This window comes from Grammomys surdaster, unplaced genomic scaffold (assembly GCF_004785775.1).
Source record: "Grammomys surdaster isolate TR1022 unplaced genomic scaffold, NIH_TR_1.0 63, whole genome shotgun sequence".
Classification (NCBI taxonomy): Eukaryota; Metazoa; Chordata; class Mammalia; order Rodentia; family Muridae; genus Grammomys; species Grammomys surdaster.
The window spans coordinates 3,307,965-3,322,047 of NW_021604565.1; positions in this window are offsets into that span (position 1 = coordinate 3,307,965).

The window sequence follows — 14,083 nt, forward strand, 5'->3', positions numbered from 1 at the left end:
GAAATGAAGCTACCCCCAGTGGTCTGGTATTCCCACCTTAACAAACATAATATAATCAAAAAAATTCCCAACATACATGCTCAGAGATTAAGTTAATCTAAACTGTCTTTCATTGAGACTCCCTGCCACATGACTATAGACGTTTTAAGATTAAAATTAAAACTAACCAACACAAATACATAAAGTGACCATAGATAAAGTACTTGAAATACAGAAGATTTTTTAAAATGTTGGTGAATTGATGGTATGTACATTCAGTCATAATATTAAAAATTATTTCTTATAATAATCATCCCCCAAAAGAATGCCATGTAAATTGCAGCAAGGGCCAATTAAATGCAGAAATCTGTTTGTCAAAAGTGAAAGAAATCCTGAGAATCCAGAAGGCAGCCTAGAGAAAGGGTGAAGTTGGAATTGCCCTTGAGGCTCAGGCTAGCAGACCCAGAGCTGCGTGCTTTCTTCCAAGATGCACCTTTGAAGTCTATACCCATGAGACCTTGCTAGCTCTGTGAAGAGGTGATAGCTGAGAACAGATTCTACTGCTAGACAGAGGAAAATAATGTCCCTTGGGTATTGAGATTTATGTTAAACATGGCTTGAATAATTTCTAATCCCAGAACAGGAACATTGAATTTTAAAAGAAATATCTACCTTAACTATAACTAAGTTTTTCCTAATGAAAGGATTAAACTAATTAAAAACATCCTCCTAATATAAAGTGTGTATGTGTGTGTGTGCGTGTATTTCTTTACACTTTGCTCATATATATATGTGTATATATATACATACACATACACTTTCTGTTTCAAGAAAATAAAATAGTATCTATGTTGTTCAAAAGAATTAAATGATCATACAAGAAACTCTGGAAAAGAAACATATCCAGGGAAGAACTTCTGTCTAAAAGAGACATTTTAAAATGATGTTTTAGAAAATAGTAAATGATTCCAAAGTAAAGGCTCAGGGAAAAGAAGCCATCATGTATGAAGAGATTAAAATAAATGCAAAAATATAAAGTAATAGTGGAAACACTAATGCAGTCTGTAGTTATGGATAGACAAATTGCAAGGCAAATAAGAACTGGGCAAATAAGCATCCTGAAAGAGAGCAAATGGTAAGGAAATTAATTGTCCTGGGAATATTGTTCCATGGTGGGCAGATGCAGTTATGTGTTACACATGCTGTGTTGCTCTGGAATAGAAACCATATAAAATCATAATTCAGTAATTTTAGTTAGTTTCCTTTTTTCATTTACCATTTTAATTGTTAAAGCATATGAAAGTTTCTTTTCAACAATGTGAACTTTAAATTTTCACATAGTGATCATGTCCACATTATGTCACTGTGGGCTCAACCTTTAATACCCTTGTCCTTTGTTCTTGGAAGTCAGCGTTCTCCTAGCAGCCTCCAGATGAAGACGTAGAACTCTCAGCTCCTCTTGTACCATGCCTGCCTGGATGCTGCCATGTTCTTACAATGGCAATAATGGACTGAATCTCTGAACCTGTAAGCCATCCCCAATCAAATGTTGTACTTATAAGAGATGCCTTGGTCATGGTGTCTGTTCACAGAAGTAAAACCCTAATTAAGACAGAAGTCGACACCAGGGACTGTGGTATTCCTATGATAGGCCTGACTATGCTTTTGTCTGGAAGAAAATGGATTAGAGGATTTTTGATTTGGGAAGTAGCGGAATGCATCAAGCAGGGCTTAATGGGCTAACCTAGTAAGTGTAAGGACCCTCGAAGAGGACCCCCAACTCAAGTCCCGATCAGCGCACACCCAAGGAGACACGAGAGACTGACTCGATGCAAATGGCAAAAGGCAGTTTACTAACAAGGGCCCTTGGATCGAAACTCATCCCATGCAGGGGAGAGAATTTTTGATGAAGACCCCAGGAAGTTTAGAACTTTTATAGGGGGAGGCACAAGGGAGGTGGGAAAAGCAGGAAATTCTGGCGCGGTTACATATAATTGGATATTTCAAACATCAGCACTTTGCGTAAGCAATCATTTTGACAGGCTGGATGGCCCACTATTTTTGACGATGAAACCTCAGACCTTCTAGGATAAACACCAGGTGGCCCATTACTCACTTGGGCATGTTTAGACTGGTCAAGATATGTCTTTAGTTGTTTCTATATTTCTGGTCACCTCGTCCCTAGAGGGGCTTGATATTTTTATTATGGCTATTCTCAGCAAGCTCAGCAAGCCGTCCGGCGGTCCTTGCCAAGTTGTTGGTGGTCTCTGCTGAGCTGTTTTAATTTTTACTCTTACAGTAAGAATATGAACAACTTTATTGCTGAGTATGATTTGAACTATGCAGATCTGGCCCAAGAGGCTTCAGTAAAGAAGAATTTCAGTATGTGGCCTAGAGACTGTTTTGGTAATATTTTCCAGAAGAATGTGACTGCTTTATGCCCTTGTATGAAGACTCTATCTAAGGCTAAGTTAGAAAAATTTATATTAATTGCATTGACAAAGGAAATCTCAAAAAAAGTCCAGCAAAAACTTTGCTCTCTGCTTAAGTCTCATGAAGAGTGATTTGAACAATCATAGCAAGCTTAAAAAGGAAAAATATAAAATATGTGGGGGCCACCAAGAAGTGAAATGGAGTTGAATCCTGTGTTCAAGGATATTAAATTGAATTAAGGGAGTGGTGACCTTGGAGCAAGATCCCATCCAACTATGTTTAGGATAAGGTGTGGTACTACATGCCTTTAAGTCCAGGAGACTGAGGCAAGCAGATCTCTGAGTTCAAGGTTAGCCTGCCACAAAACAAGTTTTAGATTCAGGAGTGAGAGTACACACCTTTAATCCTAGTATTTAGGACACATGCAGGCATTCAATGTCAGTCTACAGAGCAAGTTCCAGGACAGCTAAGCTTAAGCAGTGAAGAAGTTGAAAAATAGAAAGCTGGTGATAATGTAATATAAAAAGGAGGCCATGTTCCAGCCCCAGGAGGCTGCAAAACTCAGCTGTTTTTATCATTTGCTTCTGGCTTTATAGTCAAGAAGAGAAGGAAACTACTGGGATAATTGATGCTGGTTAGCTGGAGCTAAGAAATTAGTGGTGATTAAGAAGAGACCAGCATCACTGAGGTGAAACCTTCTGGAAAATGTTTTCTGGGAGCATAAAGAAGCTGTGTTCCTGAGATAGCCAAGGTTGTACTTCACGCTGCAGCTATATTTGGTAATGTGTAAGAGTTACCCAAGTGGTATTGGTTTTGAAAGCATAAAGGTGTCATGAACTGCAGCTGAGACTTGGCACTGGGAGAGGCCATGGAAGGCCATTGGTCAAGGTGCAGTCTCAGTTGCAGTTGATGACCCAGGACTGAAGGGGTCGTGCAAATGGAGTTGAGGCTTGGCACCATGAAGAAAGCTTATGAGAGGCTATTGGTGAAGCTTAGTTACAGTAGATGACCCCAATATATTGGATATGCCAGTACCATGGGATGATCTCCAAGAATACCAGCAGCAGTGGAGTGGATCAGCCTGGGCTTAGAGTGCTACAGAAGGCAGAGCTAGAGAAGTGATGCCAGCCCTTTGAAGTAGCCCAGAATATCATGAATGAATCCCAGACATTGAAACAAGAAGTTGTAACATTGAAGTTGCCTTGGAGACTCCAAGATGTTGGAGATGTCAGAGCTGTGGGCTACCTGTTGAGGAAAGCTGCTAACAGGGAGTGGAAGCTGCCCAGGAGAAAGAAGTTTGTTGCAGTCAACAAAGATGAAAAAGGAGTTGGAGATCTGAAAACTGCTTTGCTATCATACATGGAGATACAGAGTTTGGAGTTTTCCCAGCTGGTTTCCTGTCTTGCTTTGGGGATTACAGTTAAGTGATTGGGTGAATCTCAGTAGAGACTTTAAACTTTGGACTTTTAACATTGTTGAGACTGATATAGAATATGGGAACTCTGGAAGTTGGCCTAAATATATTTTGCATTATGCTATGTTTAGGTATGCCCCCCCCACAGACTCATATGTTTGAACAAGGGAGCCAGAGAGAGGAATATGATATACTTGGGCCAAGAAGTGTGTGGCCTTATTGAAGTTGGTGTATCACTGGGGGTGTGGGCTTTAACACCCTTGTCCTAGTTGTCTATTCTGCTATCAGCCTTCAGATGAAGATGTAGAACTGTCAGCTCCTCCTATACCATGTCTGCCTGGACACTGCCATGTTCCAGCCTTGATGATAGTGGACTGAACCACTGAACCTGTAAGCCAGCCCCAATTAACTGTCCTTATAAGAGATGCCTTGGTCATAGTATCTATTCACAGCAGTAAAACCCTAACTAGGACACCAGGATTCTATGCACTGAGGTTTCTAGTACATTGAAGTTGAACATGGATGGTGGAGCCAGTGAGATGGCTGACCATGTAAAGGCTCCTGCAGCCAAGACTGATAGTGTCTGAGTTCCAACCCCACACATAACCCACATGATAGAAAAAGACAACTTAGTTCCTCCAAAGATTCGCCAGGCCGTGCCCTTATAAACAAATACATAAAAGTAGAACAAAAATGAGTGAGCCTCTAAGTATAATAAAGATAAGATTCTTGTAACTTTATTTTTTTAAAGCCTACGCTTACTGGTGGTTTGTAAATATTTTAACCTCCCTTCTAGCCCACCATCCAGCAGACTTAGTGGAAAAGAAAGGGTGTGCGGGAGGTGGACCTGCTTAGAAATGGTTCTTTGGAGCAAATTCCATCTGCGTTTTCAGGAAAGCAGCAGTTCAGTTCACAGATCAGCAGTGGCAGCAGCTCAATCACTTCCTGGATACACCAGCAGTCCAGTTCAGTAGAGTCAGGATAGCAGCAGTGCTGGCAGGACCTAGCAGGAACAGTCAGGTCTCAGCCAAATTGGCATGAGTCAGCAGGAGGGATTCTTTTGCAACAAAATTTTGAAAAAAGAAAAAAAAATTCTGACACCATCACCTGACTTGTTAAAAGAACATTTGCCTGGATATGTAAAAAGAAGAGAAACCTTTTTAAATATTAAAAATTCCTTTCATAGTGGAAAAAAATCACCAAAATAACTCACAGTAGATTGTGTTTTCTGTCTTTCCTGATGTTAGCAGGATTAACAGAAAGAACAGGAAGCTTCCTCAAGCAACACTATTCAAATGTTTGGTATGTAGTCATTTTATTTTATCTTACTTTATTCTAGTTTATATTTTATTTTAATTTATTCATCTCTCATATAATGCCACCTGACGGCAGTTTCCTCTTCCTACAATCCTCCAATACCCACCAGGGCCACCACCTACCTCCCTTTTTTCTCATATCCACTCCACTTTTTCTTCAGAGAAGAGCAGGCTTCATAGGGATATCAACCGAACTTGGCATAACACAGTACATAAAACTAGGTACAAACACCCATATGGAGGCTGGATGAGGAAATCTAGTAGGAGGAGAAGGGTTTCAAGAGCAGGCAAAAGAGTCAGAAACAGCCCTGACTCCTGCTTTTAGGAGTCCTAAAAGAAGACCAAGCTAAACAACCATAACATATATGCAGAGGACCTACCTCAGACCCATACAGGCTCCCTCATGGTTGTGTCAGTGATCCCTGTGATCCCTTATGAGGTCCAATTAGTTGATTCTGTGGGAAATGATCTCCTGGTGTCCTCCATCCCTCTGGCTACTACAATCCTTCATCTCCCTCTTCCGTAGGGTTCCCTAAGCTCTGTCTAATGTTTGACTGTGGGGTTTTTGCATCTGCTCCTATCAGCTGATGAAATACACAGGCAAGGCCAGTGCAACTCCAACAGATTCCTTGGCTGATTCCTAGAAAATACATCCTACAGAAAAATAGAGGACCCAGTTACAAAGTGCCTAACTTACAACGATAAGTAATGAACTCCCCGAATGGGCATGTGAGGAGGAGGAACTGCAAGAGGGATGTGGAAACTTTAAGGACAGAGAATGTGTTACAAGAGTGAGGCCATTGTGGCCATCAGAAAGCACAGGAGTGTGGATTGCTGTTTGTACAAAGGTGATGGCAAGTGAAAAATAAGGCTAGAGCCTGCGATTAGGTGGTGGAAAAAGAAGTTTTAGAGAGAGAGAAAGGGAACAGGCAGGGAGAGGACAGGGGAGGAGACAGGGAGAAGATGAAGGAAGAAGATGAACCTGATCCATATGACTTGAAAGAGTCACAATTAGCTATGGATATCATAGAAAAACAATGCAGTAATGTTGCGGGCATTTGCCCCATCTAGGTGGACAGCTTGTGTTTATATCAATTGAGTTTTGAGTTCTCTGTGTGGGCATTTTGGGGTTGAGAATTTACTGTTATAAATCTGACTGATAAATTACTGGCCTCTGGAGTTGTCTTTATATGGGGCTAGGGGTTTAGACTCATTCTTGGCAGACTAGCCACAGGGAATGAATGCAAGTGATTCAGCTTAAGTGAACCACAGGAAACAGGGTAGACCACCAGGTTGGGGATAACCATGGGGATGGGGAGACCATCATTGCTGGTGAGTAGCTGGCATTAGCATAGTTTTTTTTAAATAATTTTATGCTACACAGAAGAAGCATTATGTCACAGAGACTATGTGCAGTCAGGAATATTCTTTCATATTACATAATTATTTAATTATATTTTATAAGAGTTGCAACAAAAACTTGTATGTTCATTTCCTAAATTACAGCCATGTAACAAACAGTACTTTAAGTTGTCATCAGATAGTATTGACTGGATAAAAGGCATTTTCATGTTTATTTCTTCATCTTTCTTATTTTAATAGACATTTCTCTAAACCAACGGTTCTGGGTGATGGCAGCCTGTTGAATCTCCGAGGGGCTTGCAGTACTGGACTCTGCCTCTGCCCTCACATGTTCTGCCACACTTCCTGAGAGGTGATGGAAGTGTTGGCCTGTAAGATTTTGGTTTTCTATTTCTTAAAATTCTATAAATTTAAAGATAAATAAATTTGCTATCTTAACTTATTTCCATTAGAAGTAATTGGACTGCTATTTTTGTTTTGTTGTTGTTGTTGTTGTTGTTGTTGTTTGGTTTTTTGAGACAGGGTTTCTCTGTGTAGCCCTGGCTGTCTTGGAACTCACTCTGTAGGCCAGGCTGGCCTCGAACTCAGAAATCCGCCTGCCTCTGCCTCCCAAGTATTAAATCCCAAGGATTAAAGGCGTGCACCACCACCGCCCGGCTTGGACTGCTATTTTCAATGTTCACTATCCAACCATTCATCTTCATTTGTAATTACTGAACATTATTTATATTGATACATGTTTTTCTATCTTTTAAGTTCTGTTTTGTGTATGTGAACATGACATGTGTGTGGAAACATGCACCAAGGCTCATGAGTGGATGACAGGATAGAACTGCAAAGTTTATTCATCTTTATTTACCTTTACATAAAGGTAAATGCAGGACTCACCTTGCCCACCAAACTGTTTCACCTGCACTGACTTGGCAGATCTTTCTGAGATGAGTGCACCATGACGAGAAAAGATACCAAAGCCTCCTTCAGAGCTGTGTTACCAACTGGTCTGCTCTGAACATCTGAGGCTTCTTTTATGGTCCAATCTAAGCACCACTTCTCCTTTTACTTTATTCTGCTGCCTGCATACAAATTCCAAAATATAATACTTTTGTAAGTATACTTAGGTATTTATATTCATCTCTCTCATTGATTTGGAGTCTTTATTCATACTTAAAGGGGTTAAACTACAGAATTTTTCAGCTAAATAAATTTTAAGATATAAGCAAGTATAAAGGAACAGACAAAATGTGCACTCATTTCTCCCTCCTCTCCTCTTTCCAGCCCCACTTTTTTCACCATGTTATATTTCTTTGAAGCAAAACTGTTACTCAAAAATGCAAAGTATTTAGCTTTTTGAACTTCATGCCATAATTAGAGAAATGAAAGAAAGTTACAATAAAAGAAAGCTTCAATAGTTTCCAAGTGGTGGTTCAAAAAGTCAACTGTAATCAATTCAAACTCCATAAACATCTATTAAAAGGTCTCCAAGATAATAACAATAGAAACAAAAGTATAATAAGGAACAGTTCTCACACTGAAGTTTCTAAAATTCTTTGAAAAGATGACCATTGTTCTTCAACTCACCGACATGTACCTTTTGAACTTTCAACACTTAGTCCTATATTGACAGGTTAACACAAGGAGCAAAAAGAGAGAAAAATGAACAGCCAACAGCACAAAGCATTACACAGTATGTTAAATTTATGGCCTTAGAGGAAGGCTTTTAGAGCAAGAAGATAGATCTTTAGAATTACTTTTTAAAAGATGTTTCAGAGAAGGCAGAGAGTTAGTGGAGGAAGGATGTTATCAGGGGGAACTATAGAGGATATTCCTTCACACTTGATAGGCTGAGCAAAGACTGATTGTAGAAACTTTACAAAGCATGCCAAGAGAATAATGCACAATTGTCCTTGCTCAGAGGACAGTGTGTATTTGGTGAGAAAGCAGGTTCTTTATGTAGCACTTTGGAGCATTGGTTTAAGTTAAAAATACCAGAGAGAGGACATGTCATCTAATCCTCAAGTCTTAAGATGTCATCCAATATACAGTAGCAGTTTCATGACAAGATGACAGCTAAGCTGAGAAGATGTTAGGTGGAGAGGATCGTAGACATATAAACCTGTCATCACCATGAACAACAGACTATACATTGAGTAGATTGTTCATCAGTGTGAGCATGAAGTAAATTATATGAATACTCTGTGCTTCTAGCTTCTGATTTCTCATAAAGAATGATGACTTCTCACAAGTTGCAATTAACAATGTATAAAATGTGATGTTTTGAGAAACATTTATGTAAAATCTGGATAAGAGTCAAGTCTTATAGAACTCATATGTATGTATAATATATATTCAGAGATAAACGTATAAGAGGGAAATGATAACCACCTTAAAAATAAATATAGTTTCCATTTCTTTGGGAAAGGATGTTTGCTCCCAGGAGACAAGCCTGGTACTCATCATAGTCAAGCACCTGTCCATTAACTACAAGGCCAAGGTTGCAGCCAGGTGTGTGGATGCTGTGCTTACTATTAGCTTAAACTGCCCTTTGCTCCAGGTGCTCCTGCTAACTCCCTGCAATAGGATCATTCCCGAGATGAAGAGAAGAGTCAAAGACTCAAGAGTCAGCTGGACAAAAAGTACATGCTATTTGGTAAACTGAAAATAACTTCCAAAGAAGTAGTCCACAGTGCGGTAAGGCTGAGAAATTGAGTAGAGACTAATAAATAATCATTTCATTTAATATGCTTAGGCATTTTTATTTACCATATTATGTACATTATTTTAGCTAGTGAACATTTTTTAGAAGGATAACCTGGTCAAACAAGCTTCTGAAAATGTACAAGACAGTTTACATGCAAACTAGAAAAGGAGAAACATGAAATACTAAAGTCATCACTTGCTTATTGCAACAGTGATGAAGAGGAGATACTTCGATATTTTGGGGACTTGCAACCATTCATCAAAAGATGACAAAAGATGAGATGATGGCATATCAGCTTTGAGGTTGATGACTGACACAGTATTGATGACTGACATGTGAGGGAATGGAGGAACCAGAGCAACTCCAACACAGCCCTGATGTAACCAGAACAGTTCATGCTTAAAAGTACCCCATAGACTATGCCACAGAATGTTTCTAGTTTATCCAAAGTCCAGCCAGCTTGTTCATAAACTAAAATAAAATTTTCAAAACTATTATTGGGTTCGGCGTAAGGCTTCCAAAAAGCAAAAATCACATTTACCTCATTTTGTGACCAATAGTTACTACTAAAACTAAATATCACAATAAAGTGTAGGAGGATGAGAGTGATGTCTTTTCCAAGCTTTCTACTTCAGGGATTCAAGTAGAGTCTCACTGAGGATTTTATTTTCTGTTATGAGCACTTCCTTGAATGGAACTTACCCTCTGCACTAACCTCATATCCAATTAATAGACTATAGTTGTAAGGAAATGCACAGGTATGAAGATTAAGATCACATTATTAGTGGAATAAATCTTAGGCAGTAGTGTGCTGAGTTTCCCAGGCAGCTGGGCTCCTTATTTATTTCTATCTCTACCTCCCATCTGAGTCCACTTGAACTGGGAGAGATACTGCTGATTTCTCCCCCAAGATGAAGGTGGGAGATGGAAGGCTTGTTCCTACTGTCTCAGCTTCTACATCTTCAGGAGCATTTCATAATAGCTACTATAATGAGCGTTTTTACATGCTACATATGCTTCTCAATACATAACTGACATTTGGTAACAAAATGCCTTTATGCAGTAGATCAGGCCAAGGACCTGTGAGAGTTAAGCTGCTTCAAATGGCAGATGTAGGGAAATGTGTGGTTGGATTAGAAACTCCAATACCCCATCATAGAGGTTTATTTCGTTTTAAAATGTTTTCTTCATTTTAGTGTGTGTGTGTGTGTGTGTGTGTGTGTATGTGTGTGCTTTTTGTCTCTATCTCTGGTTCTCTCTCCTGTTTCTCTCCCTCTTTATCTTTCTGTCTCCTTGTCTGTCTGTTTCTATCTGTATCCCTCTTCTGTCTCTCTCCATCATTGTGTCTGTCTCTCTGTGTGTCTTTCTGTCTCTTTTTGTGTGTCTTCCTCTCCATCCCTATGTCCCTCCCTCCCCTCTTTTCTCCCCTTTCCCACCCCTCTTAGAATATCAGGGATTGTATGGATTCCGCTGGAGTCAGCATGCTCTGTGGTTGTGATCCTCTTGAGGTGGGTGGAAAGGAACATCCTTTGAATGAGTAGAATGTATTTTAATGGCTGAATGCTCTCTCTAGTCCAGTTTTAGTTTTTTGTTATTAATCTGTACTGTATCATTTATCTGACCAAACTGTGCCATGCAGCATAAAATATTTTTGATCTGTGTAACACATAAAAGTTTTTGAGTCAAAAAAACATTGTCAGCCTTACAACTTAAAACAAAACGTATTATCTGCCCCTACCTCCATTTTTAGTTGAAGGCATCTTTAGAAGAATATGTCTAAATTCAAGCTAAACTTTCTTTTTCACCATTTAGATAGCTAGAAGTGAGGCTTGAAGACTAATCAGCACAAGGCAAAACCAACAGAAATGAAATAAGATATGTATAAAAATTTGTGAATCGTGTTATAAATAATTTGTCAATAGTAGAAATAGAAAAGGAAGTAAGAAAGAGAAAACAATACCCCAAACTGGAAGTTTTGTATTTATGATGGAGTCTGCACCTCAGCCTAGTAGGCAAAGTACATGGGAAACGAATGGTGAAATGCCATTAATGTCACATTACAAATGTACAGAAATCACCTTGGAGCCCAGGACCTCACATTCCCATGAGTAATTTCAATGTGAACATTTGAGTTACTTTGGAAGAGAATAAAATATATGATCCGTTTCTACTCACTTCTCACATTGCTTTTAAGTCTAAGCAAACCATCCATCTTTAATTTTTAAAATATTTTATTATAAATCATTTCTCCCTGTGGTCATTTTCTTTTCTACCTCTCTACATTTATTGTGCCTTGGGGAATAATAAAGCTCTGGCAGTCAGAGGCATACACTTCTATTTGTGTGATAAAACACACCATCTCTGTATTCACACTGTATTCACGCAAGCATTCTAGACTTAACTACAAATCAGTCTTTAGCTGACAGTAAGTGTTATACTCTAGGAGAGAAGCTGCCCAGCGCTGGTCAGTGATTTCATGCTAGATTGTAAAACACAGAATCCTATCCTTCCTTATTATTTGTACCATTCTTGTTTTCCATGGTAGGTAGTTGAGATAAAGGGACGCTGGGGTGAGTATAATCAAAGTAAATAGTAAGCATGCAAATTTCAAACAATCAGTAAAACCACCATTTAAAACATCTAAAAATTACAGATTAGACATTTGTTGTGAGAAAGGATCAAAGGATAGATACACCAAAATTATAAAACATGGAAAACTTCATGACCACATCAAACACAAAACACAGGAATGGAGAAAACTCTCTACAGAAAGACCAAGATTAATCCAATGGCTGAACACACGTCTAGTTACTTGCTGAGTTTTTAAATGCTTTTTTTTTCTTTTTGAGATTACAAAATAATTACATTTCTCCCTTCCTTCCTCCCTACAAACCCTTCTACTTACTCCATCTTGCTCTCTTTCAAATTCACCGTGTTTTTCATTAATTGTTATTACACATACACACACACATACACACACATACACGCACACATACATATGTGTATATGCATATATATTCCTAAATTACATTTTATTTAAGAATAGTTTATATTTAGAAATGTATATGCTCAGTCTGTATGATGTTACTTGTCTGTATGTTTGTAGAACTGACCATCTGATATTGAATAACCAATCTGGGTACTCCTCCCTGGATAATGCTCTTTTGCTCGCTCCCAGCATGCCCTAGTTGTCTATAGCTTAGAGTGGTGTGTTGAGACCTAATCAGCTTTTCCTTTCCCATCATGACATATCTATTGGTGCTATGTTTTGATCAGCTCATGTTTAGACTGTCATAAAGTATCCATGATTTTACCTCCCAGATGCCCAATAGTACTATGTTTCCATTAAGGAAATTCAAACAACTTTACAAATTAGTACTCAAAAGTGAAAACAAAGTTTTCTCAATTTTGCCAATAATATCACAGGGTTTTACCACTGTTTTTATTGTAGTAAAATGTATATGGTATAAAATTTATGATGCAGACTTCAATTGGATTTGCCGTAATGTTGTATGAACAAAAATCACCATTCACCCTCAGAAATCTGTTTTTCTTATAAAATTTCTGAGATATTAACCAAATGACAATTCCCCATTCTATATTCCTTGAAATTCTGTCAGACCACCTTTGATTTTTCTCCCTACATTGTTTCATCTAGCATAATGCATACATATATACATTTACAAACACACATAATATATATATATACATATACATATATACATATATATGATTTCTGATGATAAGTGATATGTGATACATATGACATATATTTTATAAGCATATGCATATATACATAGTATATAACATATAACATGCAACACACAACATACAAAATATAACATATAAGAAACATAAACATTATATGTGTGTGTATATTTTATAGTTTATATTCAACTTCGTTGATCCCAAGTAAGTACACCATAGCATCAGTAATAGTATCAGACCTTGGAGCGTCCCCTTGAGTTGGATCCCAATTTGGCCCAGTCACTGGACCTCTTTTCCCTCAGTGTTTTCTCTGTTTTTGTCCCTGCAGGTCTTTTAGATAGAAAAAATTCTGGGTCAGTGTTTTTGACTGTGGGATGGCAACCCCATCTCTACTTGATGCCCTGTCTTTCTACTGGAAGTGGACTCTACTAGTTTTCTACCCCACTGTTGGGTATTTCTTCTAAGGTCCCTCCCTTTGAGTCCTGAGACTCTTTTACCTCCCAGAACTCTGATACTTCTAGAGGGTCTCACCACATCCCAGCCCCCAAGGTTGCATTTTTTTGGTTCTGCTGCCCCTCAGGGCTTCTCTACCACACCCATACCTGCCATCTACTCCCTGTCACCTAGATCCCTCCCTCCCCCTGCTTGTTTTCTTCTCAGTCCTAAGTGGGATTGAAGCATCCTCACTTAGGCTCCTCTGCTTGTTAATCTTCTTGAGTTCTGTGGATTAAATTCTAGGTATTCTGTACCTTTTAAGCTAATATCCACTTGTTAGTGAGTATATATCATGCATATCCTTTTGTTTCTGAGTTACCTAATTCAGGATGATATTTTTAGCTGCGTTCATTTGCCTGCAAAACTCATGATGTCCTCATTTTTAATAGCTAAATAGTATCCCTTGTGTAAGTGAACCACATTTTCTGTATCTATTCTTCTGTTGTGGGACATCTGGGTTGTTTCCAGTTTCTGGTTATCACTGATAAGGCTGCTATGAACATAGTAAAGCACCAGGTGTCCCTGTGGTATGGTGGGGTATCTTTTGGGTATATGCCCAAGAGTGGTATACCTGGGTCTTCAGGTAGATCTTTGTCCAATATTCTGAGGAACATCCAGATTGATTTTCAGAATGGTTGTACCACCTGAGTTTTTTATCTTAGCCATTCTGATTGGTGT